Source organism: Mirounga leonina, unplaced genomic scaffold (genome assembly GCF_011800145.1).
Source record: "Mirounga leonina isolate KUSES-001 unplaced genomic scaffold, KU_Mleo_1.0 Mir_150, whole genome shotgun sequence".
Lineage (NCBI taxonomy): Eukaryota > Metazoa > Chordata > Mammalia > Carnivora > Phocidae > Mirounga > Mirounga leonina.
Genome location: NW_023270374.1, coordinates 19,887,342 through 19,908,707, shown reverse-complemented (window position 1 = coordinate 19,908,707; position 21,366 = coordinate 19,887,342).

Below are 21,366 nucleotides of genomic sequence, written 5' to 3'. Positions count from 1 at the left end.
TTGATGACAGCTCATTCTCCAAAACTTAGCTTCAGTGCCACTTCTTTTGGGAAGCCCTCCCTGAAAAGTCTTTCCCCACCCACTCCATCACTTCTGTGCGCTCCCATCATTTCAAAATGCATCCACAGTGAGCATCTCCTCAGGTCAACCAGCCCAATGGCCAAGATGGCATCACGTTTATCAGTTTATCAGTTCATCTCCAACTGCCATCCTGTGAGTGCTCAACACATATCTATGAATGAAGGAAATAAAAAATGAATCCTATCACAGGGCGCCTGGGTGGCTCAGTCAGTTGAGCGACTGCCTTCGGCTCAGGTCATGATCCCGGAGTCCCGGGATCGAGTCCCGCATCGGGCTCCCTGCTTGGCGGGGAGTCTGCTTCTCCCTCTGACCCTCCCCCCTCTCATATGCTCTCTCTCTCTCATTCTCTCTGTCAAATAATAAATAAAATCTTTAAAAAAAAAATGAATCCTATCACATTATTTGCCACCTTCCTTGCCACAAGCTTTAGCTCATTTAATTCTCATATAACCCTGGTAGGTGGTCTATTATTATCTTCATTCTTAAAGAAAAGGAAACTGAGGCAGGGAGTGGCTAGGTAACTTGCCCAAGATCATGGCAACAAGAGTCAGAGCGAGGTTGGGCGCCTGGGTGGCTCAGTTGGTTAAGCGACTGCCTTCGGCTCGGGTCATGATCCTGGAGTCCCGGGATCGAGTCCCGCATCGGGCTCCCTGCTCGGCAGGGAGTCTGCTTCTCCCTCTGACCCTCCCCCCTCTCATGTGCTCTCTCTCTCATTCTCTCTGTCTCAAATAAATAAATAAAATCTTTAAAAAAAAAAAAAAGAGTCAGAGCGAGGTAGGGACCTAGGCACTCTATCGAAAGTGTCTCTCAGCCTTTGTGCTTTCTGCCTCCTCAGCAGCCTGGTCCAGGTACAGAATGACACGTACTGATCTCCACCCTGCTAGCCTCACTTAAAACCTGAAACCAAATGAGGAAACTGAGGTTGGTACACGTCCTGGGGTGAGAGTAGAGAAAGTCAGGTTATTGCTTCTTTGTGATCTCTAAGGGCTGGGTGCTGGAAGCAACAGAAGCATCACCTCAGAACTCTTAGGGTGAGAACACAATGCCCATCCACTCTTGGAAAACTCGTGAAGTCAGCAGAAGTTGGCCTTGCGCCCTGCCCTCACTCCTCTGTCTTCTCTTCCTAGCCCACACTCCCATTTTCTCTTTCATTATGGCATAGAAGGCTCTGTCAGCCACTGATTCATTCAACAAACATTCGATAAATAGGAACAATGCCAGAAGTGTTCTCAACACTCAGGAGACAAACACCTGTCAAGTTACTATAGTGTAATGAAAGAAGTAAATAAGAAGTAAATGTATATTACTGTTAATACTACTGTTAATATATATTACTGTTAGATTCTATATATTACAAACACACACACATGCACACACACACACGTGTGTTGTCCAGAGCTTTCCAATGAGCCAGAGAGAGAGACACACCTTCCTATCACTTGAGAAAGCCTTTGTCTTGGGTAGATAAATTGTGATGAAGATTTTCTCATAAATTCAATAACTTAATGAAAAAAATCACCTATAAGCAATAATTCAAAGATAAGTTATAAGCACACAAGAAAAAAAAATTAAGACAAAGGAAAGAGGAAAATATAAGCTGCCAGGACTTAGGAAAGAAGTGAAAGAGAAAAATAAAATCATCACAGAAATGAAGGACCCAGGAGCACCCGGGTGGCTCAGTCGTTAAGCATCTGCCTTCGGCTCAGGTCATGATCCCAGGGTCCTGGGATCGAGCCCCGCATTGGGCTCTTTGCTCAGCGGGAAAGCCTGCTTCACCCTCTCCCACTCCCCCTGCTTGTGTTCCCTCTCTCGCTGTGTCTTTCTCTGTCAAATAAATAAATAAAATCTTAAGAAAAAAAAAAAGTGAAGGACCCAGAGAAGCACTAAAAAAATAGAAAAAATTCAGCTCCGAACATCAAAGATGAATTCCCGAAAAATGAACACCATTACATGGAGAATAACAATGAATTTTAGGGGTACCTGGATGCCTCAGTTGGTTAAGTGTCCAACTCTTGATTCGGCTCAGGTCATGATCTCAGGGTCATGAGATCGAGCCCCGTGTCAGGCTCCACGCTGGATGTGGAGTCTGCTTAAGATTCTCTCTCTCGGGGCGCCTGGGTGGCTCAGATGGTTAAGCGTCTGCCTTCGGCTTAGGTCATGATCCCGGGGTCCTGGGATCAAGCCCCGCATCGGGCTCCCTGCTCAGCGGGAAGCCTGTTTCTCCCTCTCCCACTCCCCCTGCTTGTGTTCCCTCTCTCGCTGTGTCTCTCTCTGTCATATAAAAAAAAAGAGTCTCTCTCTGCAACCCCCCCAAAAATAAAAAATATTTTAAAACCCAAAACAACGAATTTAAAAGGAAGAGATTAATAAATATGGAACAAAACCAAAGAATCCAACCTATGTACACTGGCATTCAAATATATGAATTGAGAAAACTTCCCTAAACAAAAAACTTGAGTTTATAGATTTAAAGGGCATACTATGTTCTGAGAAAATGGATATAGTTTTCTTTCCTAAGTTTTTCACCAAAATGTAAGTTTCATGAAGTGTAGGGACAGGGATTCTTGTCCTTTTTGTTCACTGCTGTGTCCCCAATGTTTAAAATCATGCCTGGCACCCGAGAGTCCCAATAAGCATTAATTGAATGAATTCCTAAAGGAATAGACCAACTAACACCAGCATGTCCTAATAATGTTACCGTACTTCAAAGATAAAGATTCCTTTGGTTACCCAGCAGTAAGGTCAAATCACCCATTTGGGAAAAAAAAAAAAAAAGCTCAGGGACCCCTGGGTGGCTCAGTCAGTTAAGCGTCTGCCTTCAGCTCAGCTCATGATCTCAGGGTCCTGGGATCAAGTCCCACATCGATCGAATCCCACATCGATCGAGTCCCACAGGCTCCTTGCCTGTTTCTCCCTCCCTCTCTGCCACTCCCCCTGCTTGTGGTCTCTCGCTCTCAAATAAATAAATAAATAAATAATCTTTGGGGGCAAAAAGTCAGACTGGCTACAAACATCAGCACAACAACATTCAAAGCTAGAAAACGATGAAGCAATCATGTACCTCTTATGACACCATGGAGTCCATGGAGAAAGAAAACCTGACCCAAGAATTTACATCAACCCAAACTGTAATCCAAATATAAAACACACAAATATTTCAAAACGACAACACTTCAGCCATCCTGAAGAAAATACTGAAAGACTAAGTCTGGTAAGCAAATGGATAGAGAAACAGAGGCAAAAGCACCCAAAGGGATCACTGAATATACTGATGTTTAGGATTAAAGTTAAAACAACTTTTGGGATTATGGTTCCAAAATACCACATAAATGTTATACCCCGTTATGACATAGAAACCATAAGACCAACAGAGGTAGGCATTTAGGTAAGTATCCTGAGTTCTTCTTCTTCTTTTTTTTTTTTAGCAGGGGAATGAAAAGATATGTTGCCAGCCGACAGCGCAAGTAATAGAGTTACGGATAGGGGTGTCCAAGTGTCCACTGAGGGCAGGTTGCAGCCAGGGGCAGTGTCTGCATCTTTGGTGGTCCTGGAGCTTGAGCAGCACTCACGCCTTTCAGTGTGTTGGGATCAAAGCTTATGAGCAAAGTGCAAAGTGCTCGACTGTCTTGCACAAAGAAGATCTGTCTCCCAGAAACACATTAATTCATCCCCACAGAGAAATAAAGCCCTAGAACCAATAGTAACAACCAACCAGAACTGAGGAGAGGAGAGGAAGGAGAAGAGAGGAGCGGAGGGGAGAGGAGGGCAGGGGAGAGGAGAAGAGGGGAGGAGAGGAGAGAAAAGAGATAAGACAGAGTGGAGTCATGCGGATTTGCCATCACTGTGGTGGAGACTTGAATGACATTGTCTTAGATAAGAAGATTAAATAAATTGTCTAATAATTTGAGTGTTCTTTTGTACTATGTGAATGACTTGTTCCATATGCATATATTAACTCGTCAACAAAATTACAAAGTAAACGTAGCCCTATGGGAGGCAGGGAGCGGGGAGGGAGGGTGACCAGACCTTGAAGCAAGTCAGTTAGTAGCTGGTGGGGATTTCTGAGGGGTCCACAAGCCGCCTCTTCTCTAGGGTTAGAATCCAAGAGAATGGGGGAGTGGACAAGAAGGCCCTCAGATTTCAGGTCGGTTTGGGACCTGAAAGTGAGGAGGAACTGTGCCACTTCCCATAAGGGGCCTGCAATAAGCTGGTGCCTGTGACCTGGGGGCTGCCTAGGGCATCTTCAGGAAGGGAGGGACCTAGGCAGGTACACAGAACTCCTGGGGGCCGCTGGGGGTGGGTAGTGTGTGGGAGACAGCTGAAATTCCCCTTACTCCAGAGAAGGGCATGGAAGCCAGATGGGAGAAAGCTGAGGGACCTGAGGGTAGCTCACAGCTGGGACAAGGGGACCCACAAAAAGGCAGTGGTCTGGGCCATGCCGAGGACCATAGGGGAACTCAGACATCTTGGGGGAGCCAGGGTGGAAGGATGTTGTACCCACAACAAGCATGCCATCCACCCAGCGTCAGATGCCTCCTCCCATCCCCCAACTGCCAAGATGCCATATAAGCCCCCCCCACCATCACCACCACAGCATCCGCAACAAAACGGAGATGAGATCCTAGAGAAAATGGGGGGAGAGGGGGAGGCAGAGAGAAAGGAAAATTTAGAATTAACCAGATTTAACCTGGAATGACCAAGTTTACCAGAAATTAACCAGTATGATTTCTGCTACTAGCTGAATGGGAGTGCAAAGGAGAGGGTAAGTTGTATTTTTTAAAACAGTTTCACGTGTAGCTTGTCAGACAAGTGAGAGAATGAGATAAAATGCTTTAAATCTTTGCTTCTCAGACTGTGGTCCATGGACCAGCAGCACTGACTCCACCTAGGAGTTGACTATAAATCCAGAGCCAGGCCTCGGGCCATGTTCAGTTTTAAGAAGGCGGTCAGGTGCTCCAAGGGGATGCTAGTAGTGGAGGCCCCTGCTTTGATAGTTTCAGCTGCTCTGCGGAAGCGCCTAGAAAGACGGGACTAGGTACAGGAAGGGGGGCACCGCAAGAAGGAGGTAACATCTGGATTGAGTCTTTTTTTTTTTTTTAAAGATTTTTTATTTATTTATTTGACAGAGAGAGACATAGCAAGAGCAGGAACACAAGCAGGGGGAGTGGGAGAGGGAGAAGTAGACTCCCCGCTGAGCAGGGAGCCCGATGCGGGGCTCGATCCCAGGACCCTGGGATCATGACCTGAGCCGAAGGCAGACGCTTAACGACTGAGCCACCCAGGCGCCCCTGGATTGAGTCTTAAAAGGCGATCAGGAGTTCCTTAGGTAGCAAAGGGCACTCCGGGCAGAGCTGTAGCAGGTTCAAAGCCACGGAAAGCCTGGCCGTGGCAGAGAGCCGTGTGTGGTCTGGGGCAGCTGGAACAGAAGGTGGGAGGTGAGCTGTGTTTTATGTTCCATTTATGCAGCCAAGAAACAAAGTTGAGGACGCGTCAAGGTCCCTGGCTCCCGTGGTGTCTCAGGAACACGGCTCCCCCGGCCCTAGGCCTTGAACACTGTTCAAGCTGCAGGGCCAGAGGGAAGTCAAGGCCTCCTGATGCAGGAGATGCAGCCCAGCTGAGAAGAGCCAGCTGGGGGACGTTTCTTGGAGGACCGACATGCTTCCTGGGCCAAGAAACCTCTGGAAGGAGCCAAGGCGGGGAGGGCAGGACAGCTCAGCCAGCAGGAGCTGGTGTGAGACGCCGACCCTCCAGCCAGACCTGGCCAACTCTCTGCACTCACAAAGCCAACTCTCAGGGCTTTACCACCTCAAGGCCTTGACCGCCCCTCCTTGCTGACCCTGGCCCACCCCACCCTCCGCTGTGCAAAGAGATGAACATTCAGCATGTTCTCTCCCACACTCCACCTAATCTCTCTGCTGTGGAGACTTCCCGGACCCAGCAAGCAGCCCCACGCCTTCCTGCTGTGCCCTGATTGAGAACAGGCCTGGGCTGTCCAGGCCTTCCAGCAACCTTAACCTCTTCCTCCCCAGGCCCAGGCCGCAGGGGAGGGATGGGGAGGAGGGTCTGGAAACAGCTGAGTGACTAGACAGAGAAAGTTCCAGCGTCCCGCCGGTCGGCTCTGGTTGCATGGGAATGGTGAAAGTGGTGCGCCGAGGAGCAGGGAGAGGGTGCGGGGAGATGGACACAGGTGAGGTGACAGAAGCCAGGCCATGCCTCGTACTGCAGGCCGCAGTGAGGAGCTGGGGTTTCATCCATGTTGCAGTGAGAACCTTCAATCGTGGATTTCATAGCGCCATGGGACCTCACCTCCCTGGTGGGAGACGTTGGTGAGGTAACATCTGAAAGAAGATCGTTGAGAGATCAGAAAAGTCATGAGCTGAAGCCACAAAACAGGGAACATGATGGAGACCACGATGAGAGGCTGGAGCCTCTGTTCAGGCTACTGTTTAGAGAGTGGATTAGCAAGGGGTAAGATTAGAACATGGAAACCAGCCGAGAGGTTATTACTGTGAAGGAACGAAATTGTGATCGCTTAAACCACAGAGGTGTGTCAGTCGTCTATTGCCACAATTCTGTGGTGCGACACACAGCCCTAAAACGCAGGGCTGAAAACACTTATCACTTGGAGGGGGGGCGTGTTGGGACAGCTCTGCAGGCCTCAAGCTCTGCTCTGCATTCTCTCCCCTCCCAGAGACCAGTGCGCTAGCCAGGGTATGTTCTCCTCATAGTGATGGCTGAGGCACAAGAGAGCTCGTCTTGCCCCACAAGCACATTTCAAGTCTTTAAAACATCTCGTTGGCCAAAGTAGGTCACACGGCCAAGCCCGAAGCCAAGGCATGGGAAGAACACCGCACCTCTAGTGAGAGAAACCACAGTCATGTGTCAAAGGATGTGGACTCCGGGCCGACTCAGCTACAGTCACGTTTCAGGGTTACCAGTGGCGATGCCACATAACACTAATCAGTGTGACAGAGGTAACAGCGGGTGTGCAGAAGAGAGGATAGATTCAGGAGGCGGTAGCAGGGCAGGAGTCACAGGGGTTGGTGACAGACTGGGTCCAAGAGACCAGAGAGGAGAGGAATCGCAAGCGAGGGCAATGGAGCTGGAAGAGAAGCATCTTTGGTGGAGAGGGAAGGTGATGCCTCCAGTTTGAGACGCATCCTGTGGTTATGTTGAGTAAGCTGTTGGCTCTAGGGTCGGGAACTTGGGAGGCGAGGTCTGAGTAAAGGTTTAGTATGGCTAGTCATCGGCTTACCCAAAGCCTACCAGAGGGTTTTTGCTTGTGGCCATAACCTGTGATGCCCTGGGAGACCTGTTCTCCTTTCCCCAGTCCCACCCTGACACAGACCCCTGAAGACATCAGACCCCAGGTGACTAAGTGGAATCGGCACCGTGCTGCCACACGAGAGGACAATTCTCTGTCAGCTTCAGAGAAACTGAAAGGAGGAGATAAACTCTGCATGGGACTGGAAAGAGGATTTTTGTTCTAGTTTGTTTGAGAAAATTATTTGTAGAAGCTCCAGAGTACTCTACAACCTCCTCCTTTTCCCACTTCCAGGATGAGGCACCTGTGAAGTTCAGTGATAACCATGGGTGTCCGGATTTGGGTCCCCTCAAATGCAGACCCCAAGACACCGACACCAGTGCAAGTTGCTTAGGTGGGAGGTGGGGAGCGGGGAAGTGAAGGACACAAACACGGGGCATGTGGAGCACGTTACCACTGTGGGCAACTGGGGCTCAGTCCTGCTGGGGATTCTAAGAGAAAGTGTAGAACACACCTCAGCTACCCACCCAATGGATGAGGAAGCTGTCTACCGATTCCCTTCAGCCATTGGCTGAGAGCTTCTCCTGTGGGTGTTGTCCCCCCACCCCGGGCTCTTCCTGTTTGCTTGAAAGGTTCCCAGAGAGCAGCATTAGTCGAGTGAGTGCCCAGGGCCTGGAGGACGTGGGTAGACACTGATAGCATCTCCCATAGCAGGGAAGGCTATCATTCTGTCCATCATATGGGGTGCACAGAAAGGCAGCCTTCCTCCAACATGTCGACAGATGTTGGCAGGAGGGACAGACTACTTCCAGGGTTTCTGGGAACCACGGATGCCACCTGGGATGGCAAGGTGAGTGTGGCCGCCTCAGGAGACCATTTCAGGAACTCGTCACAAATCACAGGTCACCTAGAATGGAAGGGGGTGGGGGGTGATACGGCTTCAGTTCTGGGGGACGCGTCCCACTCAAGGATGCAGTCTTCAGACATCCCGTATGAGGGGCAGTTTCAGAGGCTCTGATGTGCAGAGAAAAGAGCAGCTGGACATCAGCCCCAGAGAAGCAAAAGCAGCCAGGGGTCTGAGAACACGGTCAGACAGGGACACGGACCCCCAGGCACCACACGGTGGCCCTGCACTCTGAGCTGGTGAGCAACTGGCATGAGGGGGAGGAAGCTGGGGGGCAGCCTGCAGAGGAGCTGGGACAAACTGATCCTGGGTAGGAATAAAGTCACCCCCTGGACTGCCTGTACTAGAGAATACCAACAGAAAATTTTAATGGGTCTCAGAGTCAAGAGAACAGTCAGAAAGCTTTCATTTTGGCAGAGAGCCAATTTGTGGGTGCCCCCTTGGATGATAATGCAAGCCACAGCCATGGGTGAGAGTGGGCATCCTGAAGAGAGAAAAGACCCAAGGTGGGATCTACTGGTTGGAGCTGGGGGCTTCCCCCTTAAAATTCTTTTGCAACTTCCTACATCTATAGGATTAGGTCCTGAAGCCTCCCATGTCTTAGTTTGGCTTTACCCCCAAAGCAGAATCTGTATATTAATTAACTATTGCCATATGAAAAATTTCCCATGAAAGTTAGCTTAAAGCAATAATAAATGCTGGTTATTTCATACATTTACTGTGGGTCAGGGATTTGGGAGTGGCTTAACTAAATGGTTCTGCCTCAAGAGCTCTCATAGGGGCTGCAGTCTATCTGAAGGTTTAACCGGGGCTGGAGAACCCATTTTCAAGGTGGCTCATGCACACAGGTGTTGTCAGGAGGCCTCAGTTCTGCCCCACAACCTGGACCTCTCAATAGGGTGGCTCAAGTGTCTTCACAACATGGCGAGTGGCTTCCCCCACAGCAAGCGATCCAGGAGAACAACGTAGAAGTTGTCCTATCTTATGTGACCTAGACTCGAAGACACACCTTGTGATTGCTGCGACATTCTATTCATTAGACATAAGTGATGAAAGCCATTGCCCTCAAGGGGAGGGAAATCAGCTCCACCTTTTGAAGGAAGGCATGTCAAAGAATTTGTGAATGTATTGTGAAATCACCACATACTTTATTTGGGAAGTAATCCTAGGAAGCATCAGGGAGGGAGTTAGGAAGTGGGCAAGGGAAGGAGGAAGGCGAAGTAAAGGGGCAATCATAAGCAGTTTGTTGCCGTGGGCAACTGGAGCTCCATCCTGTGAGTTCTCTGGAACACTACGCAGAACGGGCCTTAGAGTCATCCCTGCGGAGGGCGGAAGTTGGGGGCATGACCCACCGTTACCAGTCCTGCACTGGTAGAGGTGAAATCCCTGCATCTTCCACTGCTGTGTACCCCTGCCTTCAACTGAGCAAACTCCTGTGATGCCCAAGCTTGAAGCAGAGAAAAAGCAAACCGTACATACGCTTGAGGTAGGAAGCTATCTGTGGGCTGGAAACCGTCTTTCTCTGAGCTGCAGATGAACTCAGGTAGCCCAGGGGGATAGGAAATGAAGGGTCAACATCATCGACTCCAGCCTACAAGGCTGTCCATTAACTAGCTCTTACCTAAGGTGCCGTCTTCATGACTGACTTCTCTCCGGCTCACACTTTATACTCCAACAACACTGACGTGTTTGTCATCCTCTCCAACTGCTCTCCCATGTCATTCATCCTCGACTTTGCTCAGTTAGCTATCACACCCCACTAGGAGCAAAAAATTAATAACAACGCCTAGCAAGATGTAAGAGGAGCACAGAAAATGTGGAGGGCGCCTGGGTGGCTCAGATGGTTAGGCGTCTGCCTTCGGCTCAGGTCATGATCTCAGGGTCCTGGAATCGAATCCCACATTGGGTTCCCTGCTCAGTGCAGAGCCTGCTTCTCCCTATTCCTCTGCCATTCCCTCTGCTTGTGCTCTTCTGTCTATCTCTCTGTCAAATAAATAAATAAAATCTTAAAAAAAAAATGTGGAACTAAAATATTATTAAGGCTTATGATGAATATTTACACATACAAAGTAGAAAGTACCGTGAATTCCCACATGCCCATCACCCAGATTCAGCAACTATAAAGATTTTCCCACAGGCTACATCTACCTCCTTTCCTTCCCTACTAAGTATTTTAAAGCCAACTCCAGACACCACGTCCTATCACGCCTACATACTTCAGGATCCAGCTCTAAAAAACGCATACTTGCTCTCTTCTAACCTCAATTGAACCCTTGCTTTATCTACTTTTCTACTTTGTGAAAGTATTTTAAGGCCAGTTCTCTAAAAATATGGGCATCGTACCAGCTAATCACAATTATAAAAATGTGATTTTTATTTATTTTTTAAAAAATTTTATTCATTTATTTGTCAGAGAGAGAGAGAGGATGAGCACAAGCAGGGGGATTTGTAGGCAGAGGGAGAAGCAGTCTCCCCTGCTGATCAAGGAGCCCAATGTAGGGCTCGTGGGATCATGACCTGAGCCTAATGCTCAGGGAGATGCTTAACCGACTGAGCCATGCAGGCATCCCTATAAAAATGTGATTTTTAAATTAAAATATTCAGCAAGTGAACGGAAGGAAAGGATGGCTGATGTTGATATTTGAGAGAACTGGAAAAAAAAAAAACTAAAAGAAGGAACAAACTAGGCAGTTACACAGGAAAAATAATAATCAAACTGACAACAGACTTTTAATATGCAATAGAGGAAGCTAATGGACAGTGGGCTAACATGTACTGTTCAAAAATTTAAAAAACCCAGCAACCCAAGGATCCTCTACTCAACCAAGATTTCACTGACATGTCAGGGTAAAAGGAAGATTTTTGTGGATATGATAGGCATCAGAATGTACTGTTCCTTAGGGAAATTCTCAAGAAAGAACCCTGTCCAAAAACAAATGACTCAGAACAGAGATTTCAAGTTGAGAGAGGGTGAAGAAAAGAGGAAACAGTGGTGACCAGTGGACCTTTAAAAGTGCACACAGTATAATACACGGTGTAAAACTGTGTGGTATAAATATTCAGCAAGGGCTTATGCATAGAAGAAACATACTGTAAGAGAAATTCAAGCAATCAGCCGGGATGAAGAGTATTAAGTTCTCTCTGCAAAATTTAGGAGTAATAGGGTGACAGGCGGGGGTTGGGAAGTAGCAGCTTTCTAAATGTCATCTGAAAAGATGAAGAAATGCAAGTATTATGTTTGTCTCAACATATTGAGGGGAAAGTCTGGAGTAGTGAGAGGAATGGCTGGTATCTTGTTTTTAATATAGAATTATATTTGTTTAATTATGAAATCTGAGGAAAGTTCAATGATATTCCCTACCTAACTGGGCAGAGAAGGGAAAGGAAGGAGGAAATGAACACAATTTCATCAAATTAATAAAAAGTTTTAAAAAGGTAACTAGATATAACAAAGTAAGTAATATGAAAAATGAAAAAAGAATAAAATAAAAAATATCACTTAATACAGTAAGTTCAAATAGAATTATACCAATAAAATACAGAAATGTCAAAGTTAAAATGTGAAATTTAGCTATATGCTGTGTACAAAAAACACAGTGGAAATATATTGTTAAAGAATGACTGGCAATAAAGAGATGGGCAAAGAGATATTGAGTTGATACAAATACTCCTCCTTCTACTACTACAGCTATTACTATTAATAAAGTGTGGTAATTTTGATATTAAACAATATGAAACTTAAAATGTTAAGGCACTAGGGGCTCCTGGTTTGCTCAGTCATTAAGCGTCTGCCTTCGGCTCAGGTCGTGATCCCAGGGTCCTGGGATCGAGCCCCGCATTGGGCTCCCTGCTCAGTGGGAAGCCTGCTTCTCCCTCTCCCACTCCCCCTGCTTGTGTTCCCTCTCTTGCTGTCTCTCTCTCTGTCAAATAAATAAAGAAATAAAATGTTAAAGCACTAAATAGAATAAGGAGGTTCATGATAAATGTCACAGTATACAAAGAAGATGTAACAGTTACAGACATGTAAGCACAAAACAGCACGGGAACTGGGGTGCCCGGCTGGCTCAGTCAGTAGAGGTGTGACTCTTGATCTTAGGGTCATAAGTTTGAGCCCTGCATTGAGCTTGAGGACCACAGTGGGTGTAGCGATTACTTTTTTTTTAAAAAAGGAAACTAGGGGCACCTGGGTGGCTCAGTCGTTCAGCGTCTGCCTTCGGCTCAGGTCATGATCCCGGGGTCCTGGGATCGAGCCCCGCATTAGGCTCCCTGCTCTGCGGGAAGCCTGCTTCTCCCTCTCCCACTCCCCCTGCTTGTGTTCCCTCTCTCACTGTCTCTCTCTGTGTCAAATAAATAAATAGAATCTTTAAAAAAATAATAATAATAAATAAAATAAAATAAAAAAGGAAACTAAATATATAAAGCAAAAATTATTAGAAATGTGAGAATGCCATTTTAAAAATTGTTGGAGATTTAAATACAACTCCTTTTTATTTTGACATGCCTAATAAATGTAAAATAAAGGCAATAGAATAGTTGTATAAGACAACCAACATATTTAAATTTTTTGAATAGGATGTATTTTTTATGTATCTATGATTCATTTGTAAAAACTGATCATGGGGGTGCCTGGGTGGCTCAGTCAGTTAAGCATCTGACTTTGTTTTTGGCTCAGGTCATGATCCTAGGGTTGTGGGATTGAGCCCCGCGTCAGGCTCTGCACTCAGCGCTGAGTCTGCTGGAGATTCTCTCCCTCTCCCTCTGCTCCTCCCCCTGCTTGTGCTCTTCTCCCCCTCTCTCTCTAAAATAAATATTTTAATTAAAAAAAACTGATCATGTAAATGGCTGCCTTTTCTAATCATAAGTCAATACAATTAAAACTAAGTAACCAAAAAACTTTACTACTTGGAAATTAAGGAACCAATTTCTAGATATCCAAAGAAATCAAAGCAGCACTGAAAACTATCTAGAAAGCAATGAAGAGAAGAACAATTCATATCAAAACCTATTAGCAGCAAAAACCGTATTCAGAGGAAAATATAAAATGTATAGCCTTAAATTTCATTATTAAATAAGAAAGGTAAAGGAGGGCGCCTGGGTGGCTCAGTTGGTTAAGCGACTGCCTTCGGCTCAGGTCATGATCCTGGAGTCCCGGGATCGAGTCCCGCATCGGGCTCCCTGCTCAGCAGGGAGTCTGCTTCTCCCTCTGACCCTCTTCCCTCTCGTGCTCTCATTCTCTCTCTCAAATAAATAAATAAAATCTTTTAAAAAAAAAAAAAGAAAAGAAAGGTAAAGGAATATAGTGATTAGTTTTTAGAAATCAGAAAAAGAGGAAAAATTAAAGCAAAAGAAAATAGGAAGAGGAAGTTAATTTTAAAAGTTGATTTATAAAGAAAGGAGATGCAGCAAAGTATAAAATAAAAATGATCAAGAATACTTACCCAACTGGGCGCCTGGGTGGCTCAGTTGGTTGGGCGACTGCCTTCGGCTCAGGTCATGATCCTGGAGTCCCGGGATCGAGTCCCGCATCGGGCTCCCTGCTCAGCGGGGGGTCTGCTTCTCCATCTGACCCTTCCCCTTCTCATGTGCTCTCTGTCTCAAATAAATAAATAAAATCTTTAAAAAAAAAAATACTTACCCAACTCTATATAAGTATGTTTGAAGCTTACAGAAAACAGTTAATTTTCTAGCAAAAATTTTCCAGAAGTGGAGATTTGAATAGCCTAATTATAATAAAAGAGAGTAGTGGTCAAACATCAGCCACTGAAAAAGAAGGACCAGAACCAGATGGGTTCACAGCCACGTTCCATTTACCTCTAAAGAAGGAATGATTTTAATGCTATTTAAATTATTTTAGACAATGGATAAGTGATTTAAGCCTTCCTAATGTATTTAAGGAAGCCACAATAACTTGAACACTAAATTCTGATATCGCACTACAAAAACAGAAAGCCATAGTCAACTGCCCTACTGGATACAGCTGTCAAATTTCTGACCAGTTGTTAGCAAATAGAACGCAGCCATGTGCCTAGCGTGAGAGACTGTGGCCATGTGAGCTGTATTCCAGGAATGTAAACCTGGCTTAAAATCAGGAACTCTGGTAAGGTAATTCATTACAGTAAATTAAAGGACCAAATCATCTAATAAAATAATGCAATGTTGGGGCGCCTGGGTGGCTCAGTTGGTTAAGCGACTGCCTTCGGCTTGGGTCATGATCCTGGAGTCATAGGATCGAGTCCCGCATCAGGCTCCCTGCTCGGCAGGGAGTCTGCTTCTCCCTCTGACCCTCCCCCATCTCATGCTCTCTCTCTATCTCATTCTCTCTCTCAAATAAATAAAATCTTAAAAAAAAAAATGCAATGCTGAAAAGCTATCTGATAAAATCAGCAGGCACTCTTATTTAAAATGCTAGATAGAACTGAAAACAGCTTAAATATGTAATAAGGTCTAGTTACTAAGATCCAGTAGCAAATATTCTAAAGGGACAAACATTCAACCTAAATCAACAACTACACAGGACGCCTGACATCATCATTATTATTCAACCTTGTCTTGGAGTTCTAGTAATTGCAATACGATCAGAAAAAAAGAAAAGAATCAGAACATTGGGCAAGAAAAACAGACACGATCTTATTTTTGCCAACAACACACTGTTTGAATTCAAAATCCGCCTAATAAAAGAAAACTAAAAGGATTAGTAGAAGAAGTTAGTAAGCTGGCTGGATACAAGGTAAGTATATAAAAAGTGATATCTGATTTGTACAATACATGTAGGGTAATAGATACTGGAAAACCATTCCACATACAATAGCAGTAAAATTGTTAACTTCTTATGAATAAATCTAATGAGAGACATATGACATATATGAAAAACTATAGAATCTTTTTGAAGGCCTCAAAAGCAAGATTCTAAACAAATGAAAGGATGTATCACGTACTTTATTGGGGACTAATATGTAATGTAACTCTAGTTAGAATCTTAACAAGGTTTAGGGATTTGGATGAATTAATTAAGACAAAGTTAATAAACAAGAAACGCCTGAGGCTGCCCAGGGCTCTCTGAGCCACACACAGCCTCTGGTTCAGTTCCAACAAGGCAAAAATCTTCAGCTCTACAGAGACTGAGTGGTGCATTGAGTCCCTGATTGCTGTGTTCCAGAAGTATGCTGGGAAGGATGGTAACAACTGCAGACTCTCCAAGAGCGAGTTCCTAAGTTTCATGAATATAAAACTGGCTGCCTTCACAAAGAGCCAGAGGGACCCTGGTGTCCTTGACCACACGGTGCAAAAATGGAACCTCAACTGTGAAGGGCAGCTAGATTTCCAAGGAGTTCTCAATCTTCTTGGCAGCACGGCTGTGGCTTGCCGTAAGTACTCTATCATGGCTCTGGCTACCCGTTCCCATAAACTAATCTGAGAAACCCTTGGGCCTGGCCTCCAAACCCATCCCCTTTCTTTCCAGCTTTCCAACCAACACCACACAGTTCAGGCATACGCTGAGCCCAGCGCATCCACCGCCCCATGCAGGCCACTCCTAATGGTAGCAATAAGCAATACAGTTTTTAAAAATAACAAATACAAGGAAAAGCACAGTAAGCATGGATTTGCCTTCTTACTGTAATAGGGATAGATAGATTAGTAGAAGAGCCAATCATAAAAATAACCTCCAGAAGCATTGAACATTTAAACATAAAACATTAACAATAAAAGTCAAGGGTGCCCAGGTGGCTCAGTTGGTTAAGCGACTGCCTTCGGCTCAGGTCATGATCCTGGAGTCCCTGGATCGAGTCCCGCATCGGGCTCCCTGCTCGGCAGGGAGTCTGCTTCTCCCTCTCCCACTCCCCGTTTGTGTTCCCTCTCTCGCTGTGTCTTTCTCTGTCAAATAAATAAATAAAATCTTAAAAAAAACAAAACAAAACAATAAGTCAAGAATGAAATCTTGGACTACATGTACAATCTAGGGCTGGGGAGATGGTCTTAAAATAGGAAACACACTTGCTCTGCGGACATGGGCATAGTTAACTATGTAAATATTAATAAAATCTTTATATATTATGGATATTTAACTCTGTATTGTGAAATTCCCCACCCCAAATTTATTTGTCTATTAACATAGTTTCTGATATTTCTTGCCAAGAGATAGTAAAACAAATACATTTGGGAAAAAAAATTTGCAATACAGATGAAGACTTAAATATCTATAATACACAAAAAACTCTCACAAAATAAAAGATAAACCTAAATGAAAGATGAGCAAATAGGAATAGGCCGTTCATAGAAGGGAAAATTGAAATGACTGAGAAATTAAAAAAAAAAAAAAAAAAGCTGCCTAAACACACTAGTGGGCAAAGAAAGGGAAAAGTCCAACGAGATATCACGTTACAGTTGTTAGACTGCCGTTAAGAGAAAGTTAACATCATTGCTGGCAGAGGTGCAGGGGTGAGGAGAGAGATGAGGTATTGTCCTGCCTTGCTGATGGAAACAGAATTACCATTGCTTTTAGAAAGCAATCTGGTAAGAGCCCTTAACCTTTCCCTTAACATTTAAAATACACATACTCTTGGGGCGCCTGGGTGGCTCAGTCATTAAGCGTCTGCCTTCGGCTCAGGTCATGATCCCAGGGTCCTGGGATCGAGCCCCGCATCGGGCTCCCTGCTCCGCGGGAAGCCTGCTTCTCCCTCTCCCACTCCCCCTGCTTGTGTTCCCTCTCCGGCTGTCTCTCTGTCAAATAAATAAAATCTTAAAAATAAAAAATAAAAAAAATAAAATACACATACTCTTTAGCCTACCAATCCCCATTGTGGGAATGTATTTTATCATTTGTTAAAATGTATGTGCAAAAATGTTTATTGTAGCTATGTATGATGGCTAAAATGGAGAACACCAATATCAACTGAATAAGCTACAGTGAATCCTCAGCAAAGAATATTATGAAATCTTTATGAAAAATGAGTCTGAGTGATGGAAGCTGACTCGTAGAGATTTCCACAAGATATTGTCGAGAGAACAATGCAAGGTACAGAAGTGTGTATAAGTGGATCCCCTTTTTTTGTAGAGCAAACCCTGACAAAACATGAACGAATATATATGTGTGGTGTTGATGCCTATGTGTTTGTACACATAGTTTACATGGTTGTGTGAACATGGAGAAATGTCTGAATGCTACAAAGCATGTTGCCAACATGGATTACTAGAGCGATGCAGAAGGATGGGTGGAGGGAGAGGGGGATGGAAGAAGAGAAGTAAGCAGACAGAAATGATGGAAAGAAGTCTGCACAAAAAAAGAAATCGTTGTGTATAAGATCTTCTTTATGTTAAATTGTATCTCAGTGCAGAAAGTACCAGGAAAAAGATAGATCTACATCTTCCCAATTGTAGGAATGTCCCCGCTATACTGTTAAAATGAAAAAATCGAGTTTCAGAATGTAGTATGCCACCATTCTATTTCAATAAAAACAGATCACAAGCACAATCTTTGTATATGTTTGTTTAGGATTATATGCATTTGTCAAACAAAGAGAACGTTGTGAGAGGATACACCAGGTGGGTAACGATGCTTATGCATGGTGGGGTGGGACTGGGCCGCGGGGGGCAGTTTTCACTTTTCACATCTTTGTATTGATTGAACTGTTTCACTGGTCACAATAAGCGCATATTACTTTGATAGTTTCAAAACATCAACAGAGAAAGAAAAACTCTCAAGTAATGACAGGTTTCTTTCTCTTTCCATCTTCATTCGCCCCTGAACATCTGGCTTTGGATGTAGCCCAGCTCCCCACGCCCCATCTCACTCGACCTCATATGTGTGGAGACATTTGAGTCCCATTTGTAGAGGGACTTGATGTTACCTTCCACAAAAATCCCAGGTGGTGGTCAAATTCAGAGAATGTGTCTGGGTATCTATGAGGCTTTTTGAAAATCCTGGGCCACTTAAGGACTTGGCTAGTCTAGAGAACAGAGAGGAACTAGGGATGGGACCCACAGCTGTACAGATTGACATATCCAAGTCTCGGCGCTGGCCTGGCCAATTCTTCCAGTAAAAACACTTAAGCCGTGACTGTGGCTCTATAAAAATATGTGTGTGTGCCTACAAGGCCTGGAGAGGGGTTGGAGAGGAACGAAACCTAGCCTGCTGACGCTTTATATCTTAACCCCTGTAATCCTAATACTCTGGCTGAGCATTACTTCTGCAGAGAAGTTAAATAGCATGCTCAAGGCTATATAGCTGGTCAGTTGTAGGTGGAAATGTATGAACTGCGAATCCAATTTTAGATTGGTTTTTCACCTCCAGTAGGGCACAGTTTTGGTAGACACAACAGATTCAAAAGTAGTAATGGTTTAAGCCAGTGTGTTTCTCTCTCACATCAAAGCTTGGGCTGCTGTTATCAGGAGTTCAGGCTCCTCCTTCCATATTTTCTTGCCCTCCCAGGTGTTGTCCTTGTTGAAATGGACCACGTTGGCTGGCCACGACCTCTGCCTTCCAGCAGGGAGGATTGGGGGTTGTGGGGGAAGGCAAGGATGAGGTAAACATCTATGCTTTAAGAACACAATCCAGAAGTTGTACCTTCAGCTTTATTTACCCCTCACTTGCCCAAGCCCAGTCACACGGTCCTACTGAGCTACAAGCAAGGTTGGGAAGTGTAGTCTTGGGGCCCTTCTGAAATTGCGTGACCATGGAAGAATGGGGGGATAGACCTTGGGGGACACTTGGCAGTGTCTGCCACAATGGAAAGAGAACTTTCGAGATCTGAGCATGGATCTGTATACCTGCAAAACTCATTCCCTAATCACTGAACCACAATAAAAATGGTTAGGCTGCTAGTCCAGGTGGAATATTTTTATTTTACAAAACTCTTCTGTTATGCAAGAGGCTCATACCTAGAAGATCCCTCTGAGGGTGATTCTTCCTGCTTCAAATTCATTCCCAGTTTTCCTGAGCCCACAGTGGATCGCTCGCTGCCCAAAAGGTAAAACAAATTGTACGTTCGCTCATAGGTGTATGCACACACACATAAATATATAAAAGGCCCTCTGACATCTTTGAGTGTTCAAGGACAGTTGCTTCATAGTTGATATAAATTGGGAATTTGAGGTTAGGCATCTCCGTAGTGGTTGGAAGGTTGGGGCTGCGACGGGAAGTTTTCTTGTCCCTCTGCCCAGGCACGTGTCCAGAGACCACATCAGCCCAGTTCAGACCAGGGCTGCCTTGGTGTGTTGTGGGCACAAGACACGGTGCGGGAGTGGTCATTATAGACTTCTGGGCACAGCTCAGGGGCAGATGCCAAAATTCCACCATCTGAGAGTCATTCAACTTGAGCCTGTGTGTTCAGACCTGTGTCCTCCCCAACCTACCCCTCCTCTGGTCCCTAAGGATAGAATGTTCTGGAAGATTTTATCCACCAAGCCAGGTCATTCATAAGGCAAAATCTTCCTATACAGGACAAATGGCAGCAAACCCGCTGAGTGGTAGCTTTAGCACTTTCATATTTCTACTGAGTTATATTTGGCTACAACTGTTATTTTAATGTCAAGTACAATTTGAGGAGGTGCAATGTTTTATATTTGTATTAGAAGAGTACAGGGACTTTCTTATTTCTTAAACTGTGATATTACTGAGTATTCATAATACGATTTTTTTTTTAAAGATTTTTTATTTATTTATTTGACAGAGCCAGAGATAGCGAGAGCAGGAACACAAGCAGCAGGAGTGGGAGAGGGAGAGCAGGCTTCCCGCCGAGGAGGGAACCCGATGTGGGACTCGATCCCAGGACCCTGGGATCATGACCTGGGCCGGAGGCAGACGCTTAACGACTGAGCCACCCAGGCGCCCCATAATACAATTTTTATCTTCTTTGAAATATTTATGAGTAATTTAATTTGTATTTAAAATAGTTTAAAAATACAAAAAAAATTAAGACAAAAATGGAGTAAGTGTAACCTATAACCCCACTTCCCAAAGATAATGATCAAAGATCTTGAGGTACATTTTCATTACTTTCCTTTAAGCACACGGTCACATAAATATGAAGGTATTTGTGATAAAACTGAAATGTTAGAAGAATACCTATTTACCTATAATACCATTTACCAGAGTCTGGTAAATGGATGCAGATGGAGCCAAACTGAAAAAAGTCCAAGGAGAGGCCCACTCAAAAGATCTAAAGGATTTTAATTTGAACTCATAAGCTTTGGGGGCGGGGGGGGGGGGGAAGTAATCAACCAAATCCACCATAAATCCTATTGTTGAGCAAACACAGATCTCCTTCTTTAGCATAGCAGTCAGAAAAAAAAAAAAAAAAACCCACCAGATAACATGGAAAGACTCCAGTCCCAAAGAAGGGTACATTCAGAGTAATTGGAAGAAACACTTTCCAATGAAATGTATGAAATGGGGGAAAACTTTCAAGCAAAGTCCCTAGGATATATTTTCATTGGGACTTGAGAAGTCATGGCATCTATGAAAACTTCTCATCATAGAAGAATGTTTTAATTTGAAATGCAATTACAGAGCCAAATAAAAAATTGCAATGTCCCCAGGAAACCACTGGATGTGGGAATTGAGTATCAATGGCTATAAACATCACAAAAGGAGAGACTATGTGCTGCCTCATAAAAGGACACACAGCCACTTATAAAGTAGTGCTCGCCCTGACCAACACCAGATTCAGGCGAAAGAACATGTTTAAGGGGCTGCACTCAGCACTTCTGTAGGAAACTGCAGGACAAAAAATTGCTCAACAAATAAACTGCAACGAAGAGAGAGACGTTATCAACCAATAGCAATGACGAAGTATGAACATTTCAAACATTTGAGACAATTGCAAATTTGAACACTGAGTAACTATTTGACAATATTAAATACTATTAAATTTTTAAGACGTAATAGCTTTTTAAAAAACCTTTTAGTGGTAACTGGTGAAATATTTATAGATGAAGTAAGATGTCTGGGATTTGATCAGAACGATGGAGGAGGGAAAGTTGCAGGGTGTAGATGAAACAAGATTGGCCAGGAGTCGATACCGGTTAAGCTGGGTTGTGGGCATGTGGGGAGTGGTTATGTTCTTCTCTACTTTTGTGTATGTTTGAAAATGACCAAAATAAATTGTTTAAAAATTGCACT